The 15,753-nt window shown below is 38.8% G+C and overlaps 1 long non-coding RNA gene across 3 annotated transcripts in view; it reads left to right on the top strand.

The window, feature by feature from the left end:
- Positions 1–15,753, top strand: part of LOC114020167 — a 324,008-nt gene that overhangs the window by 134,723 nt on the left and 173,532 nt on the right. For all 3 annotated transcript variants that reach the window (XR_006287984.1, XR_006287985.1, XR_006287986.1), the window contains exon 5: positions 1,958–2,015. This is a non-coding gene — a long non-coding RNA (uncharacterized LOC114020167). The remainder of the gene's footprint in view (positions 1–1,957; positions 2,016–15,753) is intronic.

Here is a 15,753-nt window from a genome sequence, read left to right as displayed (position 1 = left end):
TTCTGGGGGAAGTTATGTCAAACTCAAGTCATTTTTTATTAATGACAGATTAGGTGGCAGTATCATAAGACAATATCCATTCCACAGTTACACTTTATAATATAGTAACTGCAATTACACTGTAGTTACAGTATAATTACATAGTGGTTGTGCTTTTTCAAACTTGTATTTAACACTAATTGAACCTCCAGAAACAAACAAAAACCAAAATCACGCATTTAAAAAGCCAATTAAGGTTGCTGAATGTAACAGTTTACTGACCTATCACATAATTTACAAAGTTGAGGAGCAAGGAATTGAAAAAGTTAAAGCCAATATAATGCCTGACCCTGGAAAGACTTGTGCCTAAACTTTACTTAATATATTGTGAATAATCCCATTGATGACAAATGCTTCAGTGGGATTCTACCCACAGTGTGTAAATTGAGCACATGTGGATTTCCTCTAGGATTGGGGCCATCATCTTAAACTGTCACACATTTCTCATTATCAAGTACAGAGTAATTCTTATTTCATTGCAACACAACAACCTTAATTCAAAATGAGTACTACTCTTTCAACACTAATCTCAGGATATAAAACTCAGCTTTACACTGACTGTGAATAGTTTATGTAGGTATGAAGGATGATAAAAAGGCCACTTTGGACAATCAAAAATTCATACTACTTTTTAATGTCTTAAAAATAAAAATAGGTTCAGGGGGCTAAAATAAGATTTTAAAAATGGAAACTGGTTGCAAACTTAATTATAGAGTAGCTACTCCTGCACCATACTAACCTGAAGATTAGCGACATGATTTAATAATTTATTACCCCTGAAGTTTCATATTTACCATATTATACTGTAAATTATTCTGGTTATGTTTTTTTTTTCTTTCTATATGTGCCTATACAAAATCCTACAACCAGAGGTGGACCATGTAACTGAATTACTTGTGCTCGCCGTCTGTTTCATTATGAATGCATGTACATTTACAGTCCAGGTATACTAAATAAACAGTAGCTATGCTGAAATTAATTTTTATTTTTTGACATTTAAACTTTTAGTGATTGTGTGCGACAGGTATAACTTCAGAGAAATTACTATGTGTAGATATGAATAAGCAGTCATTACAAGTATGACAAAGTTCAGTCACATTGTAATTACATTTTAATGTCAACATACATACAGCATAATTCAGCCACTATATTAAAATATAATTAATACTACAATACACTATATTGTTAATTTATCAAAGCTTTACATACTCAAGGCCAACATGCTGTGCCATTTCAAGACATGTCAGAATTTAATTTCCTCTCTGAAACTGCAGCTATATATATAAACTGCTTCAGCAATATTTTTTGCAAGAAATCAAATATCTTAAAATACGCATGTAACTGGAGTGAAGATGTCTATATTTTCTAAACACATTTTATGATACACTACAAAAATGTACAGTTTCACAAATAGAAGATAAAATCATTTTCTTTCTTTAGTTAACAAAATAATAGTTTACAATAGTGCCTCACAACACTACACCTTACTATAACATAACTACAGTGTTGGGGGTTACTATTATGTAATTATGTACTACTTTTTACATAAATATTGGGTTACTCTTTCAGAGTGTAAAATTGTATTTCTGAATTAAATGAAAAGAAAGTGGATGAGTACCATCATCCATCTGGCCAATAATGTCAGTATTTGGTTATACTATTAGAAATTCTTGATTTACTGATGTACAGTAGTTCTCTGGCAGTTACTGTCTTGGGGAAATAGATCAGATCTTGTAAGCTAAAAGACAAGACTTTTCCCCTCTTTTACACCAGTGTTTTTGTAACTCTGGGGTATAATTTTAATTGATTTTGAAAAGGAGTTAAATATAATTTCACTGGGCTATTTTGAAGTGTCTGGCTTTAGTATATGATCCTTTTAATCTTTTACCCTCATCTTGATTCACTGTATTTCTTTCAGGTATATGGCTGCCGTTATGACTTTTGCAAAAAGATCCTTTTTGTTTCACAGATTAGGGGTAAGTCTTTAATTCTTTATTTGAAATTTCGGTTACAGGTGTCCATAATCCAACATTAATATGGGTAGTTGCACACTATTGTAGCTGATGCTTTCGCAAACTAAAGTGATGGAAACATTTCCCACTTAAGTAACATGCTTTTGAATGTGTTTTTTCTGGATGTGAATTTGAATTTGTTGCAATCATTCTGCTAGTTGATAGTGTTCAGAACTAGCAGAACCTAAGGTAGGAACCTAGAATTAAATCGTGGCCATATTTAAATCAATGGGAGTTTTACCCTTGACTTCAGTGGGGTCAGAATTTCACCTCTGGTTTGCAAGGAATGCAAATTATTTCAATCTGATTACACAGTGATCCAGATATTTCATAGAAATTGAAGGCCTGAAGGGACCATTAGATCATCTAGTCTGACCCAGTGTACAAAATGTAAATCTAGGATTATGACAAGATGCAACTAGTGGAAAAATGTGCAAATAGAGATAAAGTTTGAAGGAAGAGGAGTAAAATAATAGCAAGATGAGTGTGTTTTTACACATTAGTAGAATTAGTAGTCATTGTGATCATAGATGACATGGAAGTACCATGACAGACATATAAGGGAGTTCTGAATATCAGGCCTTCAACAGAAAAGGGCCTTACATTCTATTATTTCAAGTTTATACAGAATCTGGAGATTATCCACAATTCCAACCCTGTTGATTTTGGCAATGGAGCAGTTAGCACACCTTTAAGCAAACTGGTCTTTTTATTTAGGGGCTTATATATATATATGAAAAGTAAAACATTCAAGAGCATTTGCTGTAATGTAGGCAGTCAGTGCAGTGTGCAAAGCGTTGGCATAACCAGCTGTCATGAGTTAAGGCTCTAGAGAAGTCGTATTGCTATGTTTTTCAAGAAGAGAAATCTGTAAGCAGTTTTCCAGGGTACCTTCAAAAAAGCATGTTACAGAAGCCTAGCTTTCAGGTGAATTAGACTTTCTGGTCTCTTGGGATGGTTCTTCTAATGGTGGGTTTGTTGGCATCACTTCCTTCTTAGGGTTTCATGGTCATCACTCTTTTATCTTCTTCTTTTCTCTCCCTCCCTGCTTTCTCCTATCTATCTCCTTATCTGTTGCTAAATCCCTCTCAGCTTCAAGAGATCTTTCTCTCTTTCATACTTACAGACCCTCTCATTTTCTCTCCCTGTCTGCTCTCAGGCCTTCCCTTTGTAGAGCCTTGTCTTTCTGTCTTGCTCCATTCTGTCTATTAATATAGGGCAGTCTGTTTTTTTCACTTTCTGTTTCAGGGTTTTTCTCTTATCTCTACACAGATTTAGTTTGTACATCTTTGAGGGCAATTGTGTTCCACAGGATCGATCTATCGAGAATCCTCAATGGTTATGAAAGACAAAAGGGTTTGAATCTGTTCTTGTCTGCTAGTAGATGCCGGCTGTCCAAACAGGCTCTGTTGCTTGGAACAAACTTGTTGGAAAACTAGTGCATTTGTTTATTAAAAAATGCATGTGCAGCTTGATTTTTTTTCAGTCAGCATACAGTTGAAAATAACTTAGTCATTGCAAGTATCAGAGGGGTAGCCGTGTTAGTCTGGATCTGTAAAAGCGGCAAAGAGTCCTGTGGCACCTTATAGACTAATAGATGTATATTTATACCTGCCTCTGGAAATTTCCAATACATGCATCCAACGAAGTGGGTATTCACTCACGAAAGCTTATGCTCCAATACATCTGTTAGTCTATAAGGACTCTGGACTCCACAGGACTCTGCCACTTAGTCATTGCAAGGTACTAGCTCTGTAGAAAAGGACATGAAGTCCTCTTTTCTAAAATGTTGATTTCAATTATAAAATAAGCAAGACTACATCTGCAAACAGTGAAAAGCACACTTTGCTGCTATGGATGAACCCTGTAGTAGGTTTATGCTGGAGAACCAACAGCTTTGCAGTGCAGTTCCCATCCTCCAATGACATTAATCCTTACAGTGGCTGGGCTACCACTGGCCAAACCCTAACTACCCTTACCAGGAGCAGCAATTAATAACATCCACTTTAAGAAGAGGGCAGCACTCAGAACCAATATGTTACTAGTATGTGTTCACTACAATGCTTTTACTGTCCACTAAATTCTTCATTTGAATGAATAATAATGAATAATTTGAATAATTTCCATTTCTGGGCCCATAACAAATTTTTACATAGGCAAAAAGACTTATTATTTTGACTTTTATTAGGAGTAGAGAACAGAAGAGAAATAATTTATTTGTTAAAAAAGGCATGTTTTGTTAAGTTTTCAAGTTTTCCATGACACATTCAGAGGTATTAGATTTGAATTTTGTGTAAATCAAACAGAAATCTTCTGCACCATATCTTTGTCACACCTATCTAAAACAGTATTTCTGAGTGTCCCTGTAAGAATCTGTTCACCTCCAGATCATATTAATGTTAATAATAGGATTTACACTTGTACATCAAGGAAGAACAGATCTAACAGGCTTTAAAATTTGAATCATGAATTTAAGAAAAGGTAAAATTAATTTGAATATTTATGTATGGATATATCATATTAGTAATACATTGTTTACTTTTTAACACCATTAATCTTGAAGCAGCGATGTAGCTCTAATCTAGGTATAATAATAGCTGGGTCTATTTTATATTCTCCATAAGTCTCTGCCTTTCTAGCAAAAGGTTTGTAGTGATCCATGAATAGCTTATTTGTTTTGCTTTCTAAAAAATGAAGCCATTACATATTTGCTGGGGAGGAAGCTTAGTTAGGGTAGGCTAAAAATCAGACTACTGGCATAATGCTTCATAAAAAAACTAGGAACAGGAACCTCTGTTCTAAGTTTTGGTGCCCGGTACACAAAAGCATACATTTCTAAGCCATACCAAACTAACAAGAGCTAACACCAAAATAACAAAAGTCTGATCAGTTGCTGTATATGTTTGACATGTCCTACCAACAAAAGGAGCTTCCATTATTTCTTCCAAGTTTATTTCACTAGGGACAAAGATCTGGTGAGGCTTTATTCAGCGACGTGCTCATGAAAGTCTAGAAGTGGGTGGAAGACATATGTTTGTTAAAATATTGAAGAGTCAGCATTTTAAATTATTAATACACTATAATTATTGACATATGCACTAATACACATGAAGTGATGATTAAATTAATTAAGACTTGGTGTAATATTGGAAGTTACTTGTGGACAAATATTGGAAAGGAAAAAAGAAGGAAATATAACTCAGATAAAATCCCCACCATTTTCAAAATGCAACCAGTGAATTTCAGATATAATAAAAAATGGGTAAGAGTAAGAGCTCTTTGTTACGAACAGACTGCAATTTACCTTGCAAAGCACACTGATCATAATTAACCTTAGCCATTAGTAGAAAACATTACCCTCCCATTTGTCGTTAAATCACAGGGATCTAAAACAACTCCATGTTAACAGCCAGCAATCCCTTTTATGAAAATCCCAAACATAAAGAATACTATTGTTTGCTGCACATGTGGCAATAGTCTGGTTTATATTAAGTTGAAGTTACTGCCATCTGGTGGGGAGAATAGTACTAAATCACTACAAACTGGAACCAAAATAGTAAGGTTTAGTTTGTGCAAGAGAAAAAAAGCAATCTTTTAGAAGCAAACAAATACCCTATATAGGAATTATAATTATTATTATTATTATTTTATTTTATTATTGCCTTGTGGGATTGATTTTAAAAGACTTTGAAGATGTACAGCAATGTAGCCTGGCCTGCAAGAGGCAATTGGGCAAATGTATAATTGTGTGAAAGAAAATAAGCTAAAAATGCATAGGAAAAATTATTGTTATCCAAGTACCTTACTAGCCACACTTTAAGCACAACGTTAGAATATTTAATAATGCATAATATAGTGGGTTTTTTTTCCTGGAGAGTGCCTTTTGTATCTTAGTTGGGTGTGAAATTTTTCTGTTTGCATATAGTATAGCATATTGTATTTTATGATAGAGGTGGTAATGTGCAAGTTGTTATAGGTCTGCACAACTGTAGGCTGCCAAATCATCTGGTCTGGCCCTATGCTCAGTGCTGCTGCATCTTTATTCAGAGATCTTGTGCAGGAGAGTGAGTCTGCTCCTTCATGAATCTTGAAATATACAGCGTTGGATTTCCAGTTAGGCACAGTAGGCACGTGTGTAGGGGTGCTGGAATTTTAGGGGTGCCTAAAAGTTAAAAGTGGGTTAAAAGTTTCATTTTGTAAGGAAAACATGAAGGTCAGCTGTGGGGGGGGGGGGAAGAGGACGGGATGGGAGTGGGGGGCGCTGAAGATGCTGCACCTAGGAGCACATAAGGTGTAAATCTGACCCTAGAAATATACATGTATTAGTTGTTATATGTTCCTTGAAGGAAGAGTCCGATAGGAATGGATTAGTGTTAGTATTATTTTTTTCTAACTCTCCAAAGCTGGCTGTGGTGCTTATAGAACAAATACAATTAACAGGGTCCTTGTTGCAGGGAGCTAATAATCTAAATTAGAGGCAACACTGCAATGAATGACAAACAAAATGGGGATAGAGGTGGAGGATTACGGTAGTGGGATACCATGTACTTATTTTCATGTACCTATAGTTTTAGTACTGAGTTTTGCTCAGTTTACTGTATGATAATATGGAGCGTCCAGAATTATTGTTAGTTATTATTTATATTACTACAGTGCTGAAAGACCCAAATCAAAATTGGGCCCCCTTTGTATACATATCCAAGTAGGTCTCTACCTGAAGATGATTTTCTTCTAGTGGAGGACAGTGAAAGTGGATCTTTGCTATTAAGCTGAGGAAGATTTTGCACTTTTTTGATCATGGCATCAGGGAGGCTGTCCTAACAAGGGCTGCCTTATACATCCACTGGGAAAAAAGACTCTTATATACCTTTCCAACTGTATTTCTGGTACCAAGAGGCATGGGAGAGTTCAGGGAGAAACAAGGTTTGATTACTCTTTTGCAGTTGGCCATAGTCATTAGACTGAGCATATGACTCTTGATCACTGACAACCAAACTGCCCTGTTAGCGCCATGCTGCAAGCATTGCTGTTGACAGCTTGACTTGTGAGAGGGTGGAGCTTTGTGGGTATTTAGTCTATGAGCAGCTAGCTCAAATCCTTTTGGTTTTTCAGAACAATTGTAAGTGGAAAAGATTTGTGATATGGAGCAAGCAGAGCCTACTTGATCCTGATTTGCAGAAGACCTGCTTGAGTATCTTCTTCACCTGTCTGAGTTTAATGTAGAAATTAAACTTCATCCAGCTACACTTAGAGAGACAAGGTGGGTGAGATAATATCTTTTATTGGACCAACTTCTGTTGGTAAGAGAGAGATCAGCTTTCAAGCCACACACAGCTCTTTTTAGGTTTGGGAAAGGATGTGATGCTAGGAGTTTCTTTCCCAGACATGAAGAACAGCTTTGTGTGGCTTGACAGTTTCTCTCTCTCGCTACCAGAAGTTGATCCAATAAAAGATATTACCTCACCCACCTTGTCTCTCTAACATCCTGGGGCTGACACAGCTATGACTACGTTGCATCCTGCTACACTTAGCACTTATCTCAGCCTTTTATGAATGACTGAAAAATAGACAAGTATCCTTGCAGTCCCTCCTCATCAGTTTCATTTGGGACCTGCGACTTTTGAAATCTAGTGTTTAAAAGCCCCACATTTATCACGGGATTTTAATGTGGTTATGGTAAGGCTGATGAAGGCCTTTTCTGAGACACTTGGAACCTGAGAGTTCAAGTTTCATAACTGGACATTAATTTTCCTGGTGGCACTAACTTAGTGATATCTGCTGATAGACAAAGCAGATTTCAGGTTCTTGTGAATGACTCACCTTGTACCAAATTTCACTTGCTTAAGGTGGGAGCTACAGGCTCATCAGATACTTCTTTAGCACAGTGACTAACCTCTGTTGTAGTGAGCCCCTTACTCTGGCAACATTCTTTCCACAAGTTCATGCTCATTCCATCCTTTTCAATGAATGAAACATTAGAATGTACATGAGGTTCTACTTCTACTGGACTAAAGCCCTTAGAAAGTCAACCACACTTTTTGTTTCCTTGGACATCAATTCCCTGGGTAGTGGTGTCACTTAGAGGACTGTGTTGAAAGATTTGCCTGATTGCATTTTGCATTTTTGTGGCCTGTCTGGCCTAAATTAGAAGGACTCATTATGTCTGAGAGAGGCTGGGCTCTGCTTCCTGCCTCGAACAAATTTCCATTGCAGTCTTATACACAGCAGCTATATGGTGATAGGTCCATACACTTCATTAACAAAGTGCTTGCTTTGATTTAGCCTCTGTCTAGGAATCCTGCTGTGATCTCTCAGTCATGAAGAACCAGTTTCTGAAATAGGCAAGCCCAAACTCTCCCACTCCTGATAGTTTTGTGTCTTTTGAGATGTCCCTCATTCTAGTCAGCCAAACATATTTTTTGTTTGTTTTTCTCTTTTTGACTCCTCTTAAATGTCTTTGATGGGTTAAATTTGGTGGTTTGGGGGAGGTATATTACTTGTCCCTTTTATTGTGCATGTGTTTGTGTATCTCTGTCTATAAATAATATGGATACACACGCTCAATTTATAAGATAGCAATAAGCAGCAAAAAACAACCAGCCAACAATATGGAAAAGAACAATCATAGATCATAGAATATCAGGGTTGGAAGGGACCTCAGGAGGTCATCTAGTCCAACCCCCTGCTCACAACAGGACCAATCCCCAATTTTTGCCCCATATCCCTAAATGGCCCCCTCAAGGATTGAACTCATAACCCTGGGTTTAGCAGGCCAAAGCTCAAACCACTGAGCTATCCCTCCCCCCAATATATATTTTAATATAAAAATATAAAGTTATTTTTCATATTTTTGGTAGGTAGGTTATTGCTGCCTGTTGCAATTTTTATGGCTGTGCTTTTCCCTTTGCCTTTTTAGCTCTCCAGGAGTGAAAAATCTGCCCAACAGGTACTCTTAGGGGTAATGCCGCTTAGATCAGCATACCACATGCGACATGCAGTCATCACCAATCCCCCAGATTATAGAGGAAAACTTTTTGAGATGGTGTGTGTATTTATATTCTGCTTTGTTGACATCATTAATTTTGAAATAACTTTGGGTAGTGATTGACTGATTGCAAGACAAGTAAAGGCCTCTCAAAGAAACAATCAGGAACTTAACAAAAAGTTTTAACAGTAGGGGTCATAATGCTGGATGGTGTGTGTTCACCAATTGTGGCTCATGCTTCCATTCACTGTTGCTGACCAAAATAACCTTTAGATCTTGGGGAACTCTCCCTGACTCAGATTAGGGAGCACAAGACCAAGAATGTCTGGGGATAACCCCTAATCATCCCTGACAGGTGTTTGTCCAACCTGTTTTTAAAAACTTTCAGTGATGGAGATTCTGCAGCCTTCCTTGGTAATTTATTCTAGTACTTAACTATCTTTATTTAAGAAAGTTTTTCCTAATATGTAACCTAAATTTCCCTTAGGCAGATTAAGCCCATTACTTTTTGTCTTCCCATCAGTGGACCTGGAGAACAACCAATCACCATCCTTTTAAGAACAGCCCTTAATATAGTTGGAGACTGTTACCAGGTACCCACTCAGCTTTCTTTTCTCAATACTAAACATGCCCAGTTTTGTTAACCTTACCTCATAGTTCAGATTTTCTAAACCTTTTATCATTTTTGAATCTCACCTCTGGAATCTCTCCAATTTGTCCACATCTTTCCTGAAGTGTGGCATCAAGAATTGGGAACATTACTCCCGCTGTGGCCTCACCAGTGCTGAATAGAGCAGGACAATTACCTCCCTGGTCTTACATATGACATGTTAATACACCCAGAATCTTAGCCTTTTTCACAGCTGCATCACGTTGTTGACTCTCATTCAATTTGTGATCCACTATAACCCCCAGATCCTGTTCAGCAGCATTACCACCTAGCCAGTTAATCCCCCATTTTGTAGTTGTGCATTTGATTTTTCCTTCCTAAGTGAAGTATTTTGCATTTGTCTTTATTGGATTTCATCTTATTGAATTTAAACCAATTCTCCAATTTGTCAAGATCATTTTAAATTCTAATCCTGTCCTCTAAAGGGCTTGCAAACCCTCCCATCTTAGTGTCATATGGAAATTCTGTATGCATACTCTCCAGTCCATTACCCCAGTCATTAATGAAAATACTGAGCAGTACCAGATCCCGGACTGACCCTGCAGGACACCACTAGATGTGCACTCCCAGTTTAACAGCGACAATTGATAACTACTCTTTGAGTACAGTCTTTCAACCAGTTGTGCACCCACCTTATGGTAATTTCATCAACATCACATGCTTCTAGTTTGCTTATAAGAATGTCATTTGGGACTGGGTTAAAAGCCTTACTAAAATCAAGATATATCACATCTACAGCTTTCCCTCCTTTCCACTAGACCAATAACACTGGCAAGGAAGGAAATTTGGTTGGCTTGGTATAATTTCTTCTTGACAAATCCATGCTGGTTATTCCTTCTACCCCCGTGGAAGGAAAAGGCCTGGGTTGAGACTGTCAAATCATGAAAGTCAATGAATGGCTAAGCAGGTGGTGTCAGAGAGAAGGCTTTGGATTCTTTGACCATGGGATGGTGTTCCAAAAAGGAGGAGTGCTAGGCACAGACGGGCTCCACCTAATGAAGAGAGGGAAGAGCATCTTCACAAACAGGCTGGCTAACCTAGTGAGGAGGGCTTTAAACTAGGTTCACCGGGGGAAGGAGACCAAAGCCCTGAGGTAGGTGGGGAAGTGGGATACCAGGAGGAAGCACGAGCAGGAGAGCGCAAGGGGGAGGGCTCCTGCCTCATGCTGAGAAAGCGGGACAATCAGCGAGTTATCTTAAGTGTGTATCACCCTATACACAAATGCAAGAAGCCTGGGAAACAAGCAGGGAGAACTGGAAGTCCTGGCGCAGTCAAGAAAAAATTATGATGTGATTGGAATAACAGAGACTTGGTGGGATAACTCACATGGCTGGAGTACTGTCATGGATGGATATAAACTGTTCAGGAAGGACAGGCAGGGCAGAAAAGGTGGGGGAGTTGCATTGTATGTAAGAGAGCAGTATGACTGCTCAGAGCTCCGGTATGAAACTGCAGAAAAACCTGAGAGTCTCTGGATTAAGTTTGGAAGTGTGAGCAACAAGGGTGATATCGGGGTGGGAGTCTGCTATAGACCACCAGACCAGAGGGATGAGGTGGCTGAGGCTTTCTTCTGGCAACTAACGGAAGTTACTAGATCGTACGCCCTGGTTTTCATGGGAGACTTCAATCACCCTGATATCTGCTGGGAGAGCAATACAGCGGTGCACAGACAATCCAGTAAGTTTTTGGAACGTGTAGGGGACAATTTCCTGGTGCAAGTGCTAGAGGAAACAACTAGAGGCAGAGCTCTTCTTGACCTGCTGCTCACAAACCAGGAAGAATAGGGGAAGCAAAAGTGGAGGGGAACCTGGGAGGCAGTGACCATGAGATGGTCGAGTTCAGGATCCTGACACAAGGAAGAAAGGAGAGCAGCAGAATACGGACCCTGGACTTCAGAAAAGCAGACTTTGACTCCCTCAGGAACTGATGGGCAGTATCCCCTGGGAGAATAACATGAGGGGAAAAGGAGTCCAGGAGAGCTGGCTGTATTTTAAAGAATCCTTATTGAGGTTACCGGAACAAACCATCCCAATGTGTAGAAAGAATAGTAAATATGGCAGGCGACCAGCTTGGCTTAACAGTGAAATCCTTGCTGATTTTAAACACAAAAAAGAAGCTTACAAGAAGTGGAAGATTGGACAAATGACCAGGGAGGAGTACAAAAATATTGCTCAGGCATGCAGGAGTGAAATCAGGAAAGAGATGTTAAGAGTAACAAGAAGGGTTTCTTCAGGTACGTTAGGAACAAGAAGAAAGTCAAGGAAAGTGTGGGCCCCTTACTGAATGAGGGAGGCAACCTAGTGACAGAGGATGTGGAAAAAGCTAATGTACTCAATGCTTTTTTTTGCCTCTGTCTTCACGAACAAGGTCAGCTCCCAGACTATTGCACTAGGCAGCACAGCATGGGGAGGAGGCGACCAGCCCTCTGTGGAGAAAGAAGTGGTTCGGGACTATTTAGAAAAGCTGGACGAGCAGAAGTCCATGGGGCCGGATGCGCTGCATCCGAGAGTGCTAAAGGAGTTGACGGATGTGATTGCAGAGCCATTGGCCATTATCTTTGAAAACTCATGGCGATTGGGGGAGGTCCCAGCCAACTGGAAAAAGGCTAATGTAGTGCTCATCTTTAAAAAAGGGAAGAAGGAGGATCCAGGGAACTACAGGCCAGTCCCTGGAAGAATCATGGAGCAGGTCCTCAAGAAATCAATTCTGAAGCACTTAGATGAGAGGAAAGTGATCAGGAAGAGTCAGCATGGATTCACCAAGGGCAAATCATGCCTGACTAATCTAATTGCCTCCTATGATGAGATAACTGGCTCTGTGGATGAGGGGAAAGCAGTGGATGTGTTATTTCTTGACTTTAGCAAAGCTTTTGATACGGTCTCCCATAGTATTCTTGCCAGCAAGTTAAAGAAGTATGGGCTGGATGAATGGATTATAAGGTGGATAGAAAGCTGACTAAATTGTTGGGCTCAGCGGGTAGTGATCAATGGCTCCATGTCTAGTTGGCAGCCGGTATCAAGTGGAGTGCCCCAAGGGTTGGTCCGGGCTGGTTTTGTTCAGTATCTTCATTAATGATTTGGAGGATGGCGTGGACTTCACTCTCAGCAAGTTTGCAGATGACATTAAACTGGGAGGAGTGGTAGATACACTGGAGGGTAGGGATAGGATACAGAGGGCCCTAGACAAATTGGAGGATTGGGCCAAAAGAAATCTGATGAGGTTCAGCAAGGACAAGTGCAGAGTCCTGCACTTAGGACGGAAGAATCCCATGCACTGGTACAGACTAGGGACGGAATGGCTTGGCAGCAGTTCTGCAGAAAAGGACCTGTGGTTACAGTGGACGAGAAGCTGGATATGAGTCAACAGTGTGCCCCTGGTTCGAAGAAGGTTAACGGCATTTTGGTCTGTATAATAGGTTCATTGCCAGCAGATCAAGGGACGTGATCATTCCAGTCTATTCGACATTGGTGAAGCCTCAGCTGGAGTATTGTGTCCAGTTTTGGGCCCCACACTACAAGAAGGATGTGGAAAAATTGGAAAGCGTCCAGCGGAGGGCAACACAAATGATTAGGGGACTGGAACACATGAGTTATGAGGAGAGGCTGAGGGAACTGAGATTGTTTAGTCTGCAGAAGAGAAGAATGAGGGGGGATTTGATAGCTGCTTTCAACTATCTGAAAGGGGGTTCCAAAGAGGATGGATCTAGACTGTTCTCAGTGGTAGCAGATGACAGAACGAGGAGTAATGGTCTCAAGTTGCAGTGGGGGAGGTTTAGGTTGGATATTAGGAAAAACTTTTTCACTAGGAAGGTGGTGAAGCACTGGAATGTGTTACCTAGGGAGGTGGTGAAATCTCCTTCCTTTGAGGTTTTTAAGGTCAGGCTTGACAAAGCCCTGGCTGGGATGATTTAGTTGGGGATTGGTCCTGCTTTGAGCAGGGGGTTGGACTAGATGACCTCCTGAGGTTCCTTCCAACCCTGATATTCTATGATTCTATTGTCCTCCAGGTGATTACAAGTTGATCATTTGATTATTTTTTCCAGTATCTTTCCAAGTATTGGAGTTAGGCTGACTCGCCAATAATTCCACAGATCTTCTTTGTTCCCCTTTTAAAGATAAGTACTATGTTTGCCCATCTCCAGTCTTCTGGGACCTTATCTCTCCTCCAGAATTCTCAAAGATAAATGCTAATTGTTCCAGGATTGTTTGAAAACATCTAACTTATCTAAATATTTTAACCTGTTCTTTTCCTATTTTGACTTGCATTCCTTGTACCTTATTGTTAATATTAACAGTGTAGAATATCTGGCCACCATTAACCTTTTTAGTGAAGACTTAAGTAAAAGAGGCATTAAACACTTAAGCTTTCAGGATATCATCAGTTATTAGCTCTCCTCCCTCGCTAAGTGGATGACCTATGTATATAAAATAAAAAGCTGAACCATATGTCTAATATTTTTTGATATTTTAATATGCTGAATATGTCTGCTTTCATATATATATATATATACACACACACACACACACACACACACTCAGTGGTAAAATACATTGTACTGTACCTGACATACTTTTTCCAATGTTCTTTGCTTACAAGTACAGATCCAAAGTCCAGTGAAGTCAGTGGAAGAACTATCATTGGCTTCAGTGGGATTTTGATAAGTTCCTATAATTAATGTCCATTCTAAGTATTCTCTCACATGTTGTATTGTGAGAAAGGTACAGTCTTGATATTTTATCATCATTTTCTGTATTTTTGACAGGTGAAAATATTGCAGTAATGGATCAATACAAAACAAGCATTGTTTATAGGCCTCATGTCTTCCAGGAAATATAGCAAATTTAAATAATGTCCCATAGACAAAGGTATTGCATTTAGGTCTCTGAATCTGTTGTGGTTTAGGTCAACACAGCATAGCTGTATGACTTCTGTGGCATATTATAGTGAAAGGCGTTATTAATTCTGTTTTGAAGTGTAATTTTCAAAGTCAACATGATTATGTAAATCTATAACTCCAGTAGTACTATTAATTCTCTCTCAAATGAATATATTGTCGCATTTAATTATGTAGCATACCTGACCCATTGGTATATACTAGAGGTGTTATTGTACTGCTCAAGAATCATCTGTATAATTAGTATTGACCCTGCATTGTGACTTTCAACATCTAGACCTAGATTGATTCCCCCACCTCCCTATATATATATCACTAAAAGACTAAATCCCATAAGCAGAGTTATATCTTAGGTTTAAAGGCTGAGATACTTTAAAACAAATATTACCAGACAGCCGTCTGTTGGCTAAACAATTGTGGAAGCCCAAAAGTTATATCTATGTATCCTAACTTGGATCTAAATCAAAGATCAAAGTGTATGAAAAATTACAGCATTTTTATCATTCTGCCTATTTTTGATGAAAACCTAACTTTGTATGGAGGCCTGCTATCATGAAAACTTGCAAATCTGAAGGGATGTAAATATGAAAGAATGACAAAATTCAGGATAATTGTAAGGTAGGCAAAGAGGGAGTTTCTAATTGGAGGACTAAATTTTGCTGTCCTTAAATCAAGCAAAATCCACAATTATTTCAATTAGAGTTTTGCTTAAATAATGGCTAAAGAATTTGACTCACAGTAAATACATTCTGGTTCTTAGAATTTTACATGCAGTTTCAACTGACTGTTATATTAATTCCCTGTACTAAACTGTAACATAATGTTGCTGTGCATTTTTAGACAGTTGCTAGTTTCTGCCCTACGTGTGATTGCATATTAGTGGTGGGGAAAATGATTCCTCTATAAGTAAAGTCTGTGAAGTAATTTGGGCTCCTTTGGGATGAAATGAGCCAATTCAATGTAAGATGTTTCACTTTTTAGATTTTCAATCTCTTGTTCGCTTATCTTACAACAAAAATAGACCTATGCCCTGTGAGTATACAGACAAGGTTGGTGTGGTAATAGCTTTTATCTTTTATTCCTTAGGTCTGAGGTAGAGAGCTGTGTAGCTCGAAAGCTTGTCTCGCTCTCCGACAGAAATTGGTCCAAAAAA

The sequence above is a fragment of the Chelonia mydas genome, chromosome 1 (assembly GCF_015237465.2).
Source record: "Chelonia mydas isolate rCheMyd1 chromosome 1, rCheMyd1.pri.v2, whole genome shotgun sequence".
NCBI classification, from domain to species: Eukaryota; Metazoa; Chordata; order Testudines; family Cheloniidae; genus Chelonia; species Chelonia mydas.
Note: the sequence above shows the minus strand (reverse complement) of the source record. Positions and strands in the feature narration are given on the sequence as shown.